Raw genomic sequence first — 11447 nt, 5'->3', positions numbered from 1 at the left:
TTTGCAATTCTTAGTCTTAAAAGCCGAAAAATGAAAGTGTCTGTCTCCTCTGAGTCTGGCCTCCGGATAAGTTTCTGATCTCTGTTGCCAGGCTACAAAAAGACCAGCTCTAACTCTGCAACTAGTTTTGACTCGTTCGCCAAACGCTGGTTAAATTTCCTAGGCAGACTTTAGAAACGGGTTACTTAAACCAATAGGGATTTTATGTTTGTTTTTATAAAGGATTTATATATATTTTGCGGCTAAAATTCTTAGCAACTTGATAAAGAAATAAAAGTTTTACCTGTGAGATTTATCTGGAGCGTCTCATTGGGACTAATCCTTTTTGTTTGGCTCAAAGATCATTTTATTAATCGCATCTATAATACTTTGCACTGATCATGTAATATAATTTTAAAAATTGGTTTTTGAGAGGAAAATACAAATCAGTTGAACGTGGATGTTGATCAGCGCCTCTTTTTTTTTCCTTTGAGGGAGTCATTAAATTTATTAACTATCTATATCCAAAGAGTGATTGTATCTCGTAATACGTTATTCTTCTTCACAACCCAACCAAGGGTGAAATACGTCAGTCAAAGACTTTGTTTCATAAATATCTTTTTGCACTGTGACTGGTAGTCTTCATGAGGAACTTTTGTTTCTCTCCCGCAGAGAGAGAGAGAGAGAGAGAGAGAGAGAGAGAGAGAGAAAGAGAGAGAGAGAGAGACTATCCAGAACTAAAACCTGACAGCTTCACTGCTAAAAAAATGCCACTAACAACAACATTACCAGCAAAGCAAACGGTAATAAGATAAAGGGAGCAAATTCATTACTTGAATAGCAGATTAGTCCGACGTGTAGTCTTAGTCCGACGTGTAACTTGTTGCAGATATCTCTTCATTTCTAATGTCCCATAATAATTTCTGTAATTTATTTCGTACTTGAAGTGATATGATAAAAAAAATTCCCTTCTTCGATGTTTTAATAGACAGAGAACCATTTCAATGGGAATTCATTATTTATAGGAAAACCAAACCAACAACTTAATTATGTCCATTTTTATTTAGGCCACCACCTTTTAATATAAAAATATCAATTTTTTCTTCTATGTTTTTTATGAGCATTGCGCATTGTCAGTCCCCAGTATTTGGATCAAGAAATCGAATACATGAGAAAAATATGACAAAGTTATGTTATCCTTCACATATACTAGATATTTGCTATAATAAAGCCTACAAAATGCTTTATAGTGAAAGTAACATTCTCAGCTTGCCTTATTTTAGTGGTTTTGAAACCATAAAATCATTGTTGAAATCTTTTAATGTCAATCTGTTTTTTTTCTATAATAACACACTAAATTGAAGGTTAATAAAAAATAGCCCTAAGTAAAGCAGCAACACAATATATAAAATTTCATGCTTGGGCTGCCTTCTTTTATATTGGCGAATCCAGTAAGATTTAGAAATACGAATTAAAACAGCATAAGTATTCAATCAAAACTGGGCAAACATCCAATGCAATATTCATTCATTTATGTGAAAACTCTCACAGGATAAATTTGACTGAAAGTTCAGTGGTTTCCAGATCGAGAGATTTCTCTTCACGAAATATTAATCTTAGCCCTGGTGTATATTATTTTGAACCAATGTATTAGTAAAATGTTCAAGAATGACCTTAAAGATAAAATCACTGACTTAATTACTAATTAGTTACCTTATATATATTTCCTATGTATTCATACATTTAATATTTTTTTGGTGAAAATGTTCACTTGCAAAAATTGTTATTGTTTACCAATCATTACCGTAGGAGAATGATTGAGTTGTACTTTTTATAACATATGCAATCCGCTTATTCTTTCCACTGTCAGTTTTGGTGGTATTGCCCTTTCCATGTTTAATCTTTTTAATTGAATTTTTCCTGCTTTTGAGTGGTTGGGCCTAATCTTTTGTAAAACCTCTTATAATTTCTTTTCAACTGTTTTGGATTCCAGGTACATATTTTCCTTGATAATCTCTGTTTTATAAACTTATTTGTATATTTCTATCAGTCTGCTAAGTAAAGGACAGCAAGTCGAAAGGTTGAGCACAACTTCATTGTTTCACTTTCTCCATGGCATTGCTTTTATTTATACATTCATCAAGTTCCATATTTTCGTGATTCAGTTATACACACAAACACACACACACGCACACACACATTTCAGTAGGAATTCATTATTTAGGAAACCAACCAACTACTTAACTATGTCCATTTTTATTTAGGCTATCACCTTAATATCAAAATATCACATTTTTTCTTCTATATATATATATATATATATATATATATATATATATATATATATATATATATATATATATATATATATATATATATATATATATATATATATATATATATGTATGTGTGTGTGTGTGTATGTATGTATATATATAGCATGTGCATATGTATATTTATGCAAAGTGTGAGTATATATATATATATATATATATATATATATATATATATATATATATATATATATATATATATATATATATGCATGTACATATGTATGTATTTATGCATTATCAGTGAGTTTGAATGTATGCCTGTGTGAATGACTGAATGCATGTGTGGTTGTGTGCTGATGTGTATTATAAAATGATAAGGAAACGACAGCCATGAACACACTGAAAGCGAGCAATTTACCACCAGAAACCGTCTAACATCTTGTTCCTTTAGAAAACCATCTGAAACACGCAAACCTTTCGCTTCTTCAAAATTGCCTTCTAGAAATAAATGTCATGAGTCAGCCCTCCTTGGTCACTTTTTTTCCCTTCTATGTCTTGAGCTGTGAGGTACTTTCTTTTCCTCCTGCTTTTTGAAATCTCAATAAATTTTCTTTCCTACAGATTGCTTGTCTGATCTGGTTCCTCTGTTCAGGAGGATTTTTCTATTTTTGAAGCATTTATTTAGTTTCACTTTCATTTATTTAGACTATGCCTTTTTTGTTTTGGATAAGTTGATTCAGTTTTGAACCGTCGAAAATGTTATGGAAAGTAAGTCAACATAAAGGTTTAAAGAATGTCTTAAAATAAGTTTGGTCATATTTTGCTGTCATTGTTCACTGCAAGAGATTCAAATATGTAGTTCACTGAACGATAAACTTGGTTTCATGTGGAGTACAAAAGCTCTTAATTTATTTTTCTTGTGGTGGCTTGTTTTTCTTACAGGAGGTGAAGGAAAGTTAGAAGTAACTTAGATATTTATTGTAATTAAGAAGGCTTTGGAAATCATCGAAGACCACAGTTGATTTTTTCTCAATTTTTATCATGTCTCTTCGTGCTAGATTTTTGCGAAAAACGGGACATTAATAAAGTTTTTTTGTCTATTCTTTACGCCACTTACTTTATGTTCTCTTGTTTTACCTAACAAGTTCGCTGTATTTTTTGCATTAACAAAACTTTTCTTCTTTTCCTCATTATCAAGTCTTGAAATATTTTCAGAATTCGCCCACTTTCTTCTCGGAGAGATCATTGTTAGACCAAAACAGTCTTTTACACTCAACACAGAAGCTCCTCTGAACACAAAATCTTTAGTCTTACTGATCCAAAATAATATAAAACTCTTTGAAATCTCTAGTGTCTGAGACATTTTTTTTGCAATTACGATTTATGAAGAGGGTCAGGCAATGACAATGAATAAATCTGTTGGTCCTTTGGGGAAAATTTTCAATTTTTTCAATGGAGTTTCTTCTGAAGGGCACGTCACCATGTCCATTTTCTGATGTTCCTTATCACTCTTTCTTGCACGAAGTCTGGCGATTTAATGCTGGAGTTAGATTGAGATTTGTTTGTGACAAATGATATTTTCATCCTTTATTTCCTTTGTGAAACACAAATCTTGTATGTTGATAAGAAATTAAATAGTTCAGCTCCTTTTCCCAGTGCACCTGTTAATAAATCAAATAGACAATTGCTAATTTTCCAAGTCATTTTCATGGCTTGATAGATTTCAGTAGCAACAAGATCTTGCCATCTCTGTGAGCTGTAGTACTAAATACCCAAACGGTTCTATTGCCAAGTCATCAGACCAAATTAGTAAAGCGGGTGCCTCGGGGGTCATAGGTATAGCTGCTGAGTCATCATTAGCCAATATCTGGTTCCTCATGGTCCAGCGTTGTATAAAAAAAAGTGTGATTTATCTGGGATAGGTTTCCAAGACATATGACAATAAAATTCCTCGAAAATTTAATTAGTGGTGTTAAATATGATTTCTTATGAAAAATAATAAGTGATCAGGTCCATGTGCGGTCTCCTTGGGAATGTAAAAACAGACATAAGATGATTCTTCTCTATACCTATGACAGATTCCCTTATGAAAGTTTCCCCTAATTATGATGTCCTCATGAGTATGAATGACGGGAAAACGGGAATCACCTAGAATCTCATCTTATACGGCAATATAGCATAGCCTATGATGTTCAAGCAGATTTCAGTAACTGAAATAGTTTTAAGTATTAAAATATTTTTTTATAGTTTTATCTTCATCAATTTTATGCTCTGAAAAGTTCAAAATTTTCATTCTCTCTTTTCTGGAGTGGAAAAGTAAGTAGATATTTGAAAAATTTAATAACAAGAAATTTAAAGTTTGTTGACGTTGCTATGAATTTTATATAAAAATATATATATATAATATATTTTATACTGATGGAAAATATAGTATATATCTGAAAAAATGAAAATAACAAGAAATATTCAAAGTTTATTAGATGATCTATGAAAATATATATATATATATATATATATATATATATATATATATATATATATATATATATATATATATATATATATATATATATATATATATATATATATATATATATATATATATATATATATATATAGATATATATATATATATATATATATATATATATATATATATATATATATATATATATATATATATATATATATATATATATGACTATATATCATGAATATATATAGGTGGAAAGCAATATATTATCCACTGAGCCATACATATATATATGTAGTTGGAATATGAGAGCAACTGCATATATATATATTATATGGCAATATAACTGCTTCTTTACCAACAGTTTTATCCCAAGTCCCGACTCAGCAATGACCCAATAGACAACATTTCATGTAGATTATCCCTCTGAGTGAATAAGATAGCCTGTCATCACACACCCACGTAGGGAACAGAAATAAATTGTACTGACTCACGTCAGCGAACCCTTTCTCGCAGGTGAGGAGACGTATCCAGTTAGGTCGACAATCTAAAAGACTGGTGAGAGCAACTGCACCCATGAATTTTTTAGAAGCATGCTAACTGGCTTGTTTACCAGTGAAGTTTTCCTCAACTTCCCATTTGCTCTGACCCAAAACAACATTTCATTGATTTATCATAATCTGGGGTGAATAAGGACAGCAAATCATCAACACACTCTGACGTGTCGAACAGTGGATTTGAATTCACGTCATCGAACTCCAGGTCTCAGGTGCTGCTCTAACTGACTTGGCTATCGAGGTTCTATATATATATAGTATATAATATATATATATATATATATATATATATATATATATATAATATATATGCATATATATATTTATATATATATATATATATATAGCATATATATATATATAGACAACATTTCATTCGAATTCATCCCTACTGAGTGAATATTCCGTTGGAGAATTGTCGCCGACAGGGGAATTTATATGTGATAAAATGACTTGAATCGTCGGGACACGAACCTGACACGAAAACTATTCAATGGACCAGTGGACGTAAACCATTGAGCCATCAAAGAGGTATAAGTCTTTTGCCGAGATGTTGTACTGTTTTTACCCGTCGAGCGGGGAAATGCACAGCCTTCGACAATGACCCACCTCTGCCATGACAGTTCATTGGTACGCTTGGGAACAAGCCTTTATTAAAATTTTTATCACAATAACTGATTTATCATACAGTCATGAAGCTGCCAAATGTCGCTTAATATCGACCACTCTACCCGAATCATTCCGCTGGAGAATTGTCGCCGAGGGGAATTTATATAAACCCGAGAAAATGGCAATCTGAACGCTGGACACAACCCGCGGATTCAAACCATTCAGCGACCAGTGGACGTAAACCATTGAGCCATCAAGAGGTATAAGTCTTTTGTCGAGATGTTGTACTGCTTTACCGTCAACACGCGGGAAATGCACTAGCCTCGACAATGACCCACCTAAAGCCGACAGTTCATTGGTACGCTTTGCAAACACGCAGCTTTTATTATGAAGTTTTTATCACATCGTGGATTTATATACAGTCATCGAAGCTACAAATGTCGCTTATCGAATTCACTTACTCGAATATCTCCGCTGGAGAACAAGATAAGGGGAATTTACATAATTGATAAATGAATTGGAATCGTCGGGACACGATAACCCATGACACGAAAAACCTATTCAGCTTACCCAGTGGACGAAACTATTCAGTTCCATCAAGAGGTATTGTCCTTTGCCGAGATGTTCATCTTATTCACCGTATGGAAATGCGAATGAAATGTTGTCTAATGGTCATTGCCATGAGTTCATTGGGAAACGTTTGGAACACGCAGCCTTATTATGAAGGCTTTTATCACACCGCGATTTATATACAGTCATCAGGTTCCAAATGTCGCTTTTCGACTTCATTGGCTCAGGAATAACGCCCCTTGCTTTCCACCTGAGAGAATTTATCCTGAGTGATAAATGAAATTTATTTCGTTCCACACGTGATTGTGTGTTGACGAATTTCTATTTAGCGACTCCAGTGGACGAAAATTGAGCCATCAAGAGAGTATCTATTTGCCGAGATGTTGTACTGCTTTCTGGGTCGTTGGGGAAAACTAGCCTGGTCGGCAATGACTTGCCCAGGTAATGACAGTTCATTGGCCTGCTTGGGAACACGCACTTCTTATTATGAATTTATCATCCGTGATTTTAACGCCCTTGCTTTCAAATGTCCTGAGAGAGGTTTTCGACTGTCACGGTGAGTCCAGACGATTCCCTTTTCATTTCCACTTTATATAAATTCCCCTTCGGCGATACCGGACGGAGATATTCACTGAGAAGGGATAATTGATATTGAATTTGTTGTCTATTGTATCATTCAGAGTCATAAAATTTTCATAAAAAACTGGTTCCAAACGTATCAATGAAGTTAGTCTTGCCCAGGTCATTGCCGAGGTGCAGTTGCATCTCAGGTTCCAACTTTTAAAAGCAGTACAACATCAGTCGGCAAAAGACTTATTTCCACCTGATGGCCAGTGGTTTGATCCTCACTGAGTCAGAAATTTATTTCTGTGGTCACGGATTGTGTGTTGATGATTTCATATATCATTTATCATATATAAATTCTTCGGCGACAATTATCCAACGGAGATATTATGAGGTATATGAATATGATATTATATGGCATTTGTATATCATGATTGTATATAAAAATATATGATATAAATTTTATATATAAGATGCGCGGTTCCAAAACGCATTATATGAATGTGTCATGGCGGATGGGTCATATAGGCTATATATATTTCGCCACGAGGGTAAAACAGTACAACATCTCGGCAAAGACTTATATTATCTTGATGGCTAATGGTTTTTTCCCTGGAGTTTGAATAGGTTTTCGTGCTCACAGATTCGTGTTTTGAAAGATTTGATTTCATTTTGGGGTAGACTATAAAGTCTCTTCGGTGACAATTCTCCAACTTAGATATTCCGAGGTAGATGTACATGATATTGTTTACAGTCACTTGCCCTTCATCCCAGCATATAAAGGAGATGATAAAACGGTTATAAGAGCTGACAGTCGAGACGTAATGAGGTGTCATGTTTTTTAGGAAGATTGTCGAGCTAGTGCTTTGTTTATGACGGGTAAAAGCTGTAACAACATTTGCTTTAAGACTTATACTCTATTGATGGCTCAATGGTTTACATAACCACGGCGTCGCTACAGGTTTTAGCAAAGTCACGGGTTCTGTCCTGACGATTGCAAGTCATTTATCACCTCTGCGGCGACAGACCTCCAACGGAGATAGTCCGAGGCGTGAATTGATATTAACCGACATTTGGCCATGATTGTATATATATATATATATATATATATTTATATATATATATATATATATATATATATATATATATATATATATATATATATATATATATATATATATATATATATAAAACGAACTCAATTCAAAAATGTAAAAGTACAAAAAAAAAAAAAAAAGAAAGTTAAATTTTGCAGGTAATGTCTTTCATTAATGGCAGGATCTGACGAACTCAGACGAAACCTTTAACTACCGTTCGGGGAGCGCGTTGAAAATATCCGAAAGGTAAGCATTTGAACAAGTTCTCCAAGGCTTCGAATATTAATATCAAACGATTAAATTGGGGATGAATGCATTGTTTTATATTACGTCTTTGCCTCTGCACAAACATAGTCCAGTTCCTGTATAACATCCAAAATAAAATAAAAATTAGAATAGTAAAACTGAGCATACATGTCTTCCGGGACTAAATCTACTGGTATATTATGAATCGTAACACTACCTCTTGATCTCGTATGAATCACGCATAAAGGAAGATTATTTCTTAATTTGTATCTTTCATCAAAGCAATATTTTCAACAGGATTGCTGGAAAGAAATACAGACATTTCAACGAATCTCCTTGTAGTTCAACAACTAATCACCTGAATTCTCCAACCCACCGGTCATAAGCGTTTCATCCCACAATCAGAGCTTCATTCACAACGCTGTTTCTGTACCCCATTTGTTTGCATCTGAAATGTAAGCCAATCACTTTGTTTCTTTTTGTTATATGTTGCTTATTCCCTTAACTATAAAACTTATTGTTGTAAAAACTTTTAGCACGATCTAAATGTAAAACGTTTTCATTCAGTGTTACTCCCCACCTCTCTCTAACAAAATACTTGTAAACATGCATTATTACACACCCATACAGCTGTCTCTTATAATTCTTCCTCAGTATATATAATCTCTCTAGAATAGTTTGTCCAGAAAATTCATTTGTGTTTCATTACAAGAGGCCTTAAAATTCTTTTCCAAGATATACTGGCCACAGTCTCTGTCTCAATCAACTCTTAATAGTTCGGTCCTTCACCTCGTCCATGCATTTTCCAAGACTTTGCTTGTGTTTTATCTGCACTCCTCCGAAGACCCCAGCAGGTGATTTCCCTCCTTCATCTTCCCCTGAGACATTTCTGGAGTTCATTTGTGCCTTCATTACTGCTCACAAAATGACAGTCGTCTCGAATAAATCCATTTTCCTTCTTGTCGAAGATTGAAGAGTCTAGGAAGGTTTAGTATCCTAGGAGTTTAAAAATGTTATACGGATTATTTTTTAATATATATATATATATATATATATATATATATATATATATATATATATATATATATATATATATATATATATATATATATATATATATTTGTGTTTGTGTGTGTGTGTGTACACTAGAAGACAGGAGCAGTAGATCGGACGATACATGATCAAGAGTTCATGGAAAGGTGTTCTATTTGACATTTATTCAAGAGCCGACGTTTCAGATCGCTTGACGCATTTTCAAGGCTGAAAAAGGGTTAAAAACAATAAATACTTGTATATAATGTGAAAGGTATATACAAAATTTATTTCAACTTATTTATATCTAGGCAGAACACAGAGCAAAAAAGGAACAAAACGGGGAGACAATAACAGCAAAGGGGCACTGAGCACCTACCCATTGGTAGTGAAGTCTGCCAATATGGGGACCACAAAATGAAAAGGGACACACGGCGTTAAAAAAAAAAAAACATTAGGCAACAAACAGCTGTGCTGACGATGATTGGTTTTTGAGTGTTGGAGTGGTCAGTTTGATCAAAGTGGTTAGTTCCTCCTCACTTCGCACCTTTCCCACAATTTTAAAGTATACCTGTCCCAGATGTAGTCTGGGCATATATATTGGATGCACCAGAAGACTACTAAAAGTTTGAATTATCTCTCATCACGGGGTTAGCTACAGAACTGGAAGCAAACTGTCTTGCCCGGATCAATCTAACATAAAGAATCATGCTAAAATTTATAAAACTCATATAGGCGTCAATGGCTTTAAAACTGTGGGAAAGGTGAGAATTGAGGAGAAACTAACCACTCTGGAATCCATAATGATCAAACTGACCATTCCAACACTCAACAACCAATCATCGCCAACACAGCTGTTTATTGCTTAATGTTTCTTTTTTTTTTTTTTTACCCCGTGTGTCTTTTACATTTACGATGTCCTTTACGCCAGTCTAGCCTTCACTACCAATATGGGTAGGTGCTCTGTGCCCCTTTACCGTTATTTTTCTGCCTTTGTGTCTTTTTTTTTTTTTTGCTCTCTGTTCTGCCAAAAATATGTCACAAGGTGAGAGGTAAATTTTGTATATACCTTTCACATTATATATACAAGTATTTATTGTTTTAAAGACCTTTTCAGCCTTGAAAATGTGTCAAGACGGGAAACGTCGGCTCTTGAATAAATACAGGTAAATAGAACGCCTTTCCATACTGCTTGATCGTGTGAGTGTGTGTGTGTGTGAAATATATATATATATATATATATATATATATATATATATATATATATATATATATATATATATATATATATATATATATATATATATATATATATATATATATATATATATATATATATATATATTATATATATATATATATATATATATATATATATATATATATATATATATATATATATATATATATATATATATATATATATGTGTACTGATCCAGCTAAAATGTGGTTGCTCCGGCTCTGGCACTGGATTTTGTCAAGCCAACGCATACTGTCCCAGCTGGAAGTCATTCCATACGGTTGTGTGACAGGTGCAGACTCTGGCACTGTCTCAGGCTCGGGCATGTCGACAAGCTGCCTCCATGCCCAAGGTATTCGGCAGTGGGTCCAGGTCAGGCTCAGGAAAGAGCATTATGCATTATAATGGCACTCACTTTCAATATTGATTAAGAAAAGACTCCTACTTTCGCTTTCATCAAAATCATCAGGTTGCAGAGTAAAGCCCGACGCCTACCCCATCCTGCAAACCCCTGACTGTTAAGTGTCTTTCTTTGGCTGGGCTTACAATTCCTTTGTGGTTTCCATCACTTTTTAGCTTATGATTTCAGTCCTTTTGACATCTCATTGTGATGTAGAAACATGCAGAGGTTTTTGCCTTTCCTGAAGAGACAGAGAAAGTCAGACTCATTCCCTGCCATGAGGCAACCAGTCCTTCACTCACTGAAGATTAGTTGGTTGGGCTACCAAGTTGCAACTTGCTGCATGTTTTTGATAGCACACAGCCTTGTTTACATTTCTGAGCTTCTCACTCTGAATCTCCAG

Source organism: Macrobrachium rosenbergii, chromosome 24 (assembly GCF_040412425.1).
Source record: "Macrobrachium rosenbergii isolate ZJJX-2024 chromosome 24, ASM4041242v1, whole genome shotgun sequence".
NCBI classification, from domain to species: domain Eukaryota; kingdom Metazoa; phylum Arthropoda; class Malacostraca; order Decapoda; family Palaemonidae; genus Macrobrachium; species Macrobrachium rosenbergii.
This window is presented reverse-complemented; position numbering follows the sequence as displayed.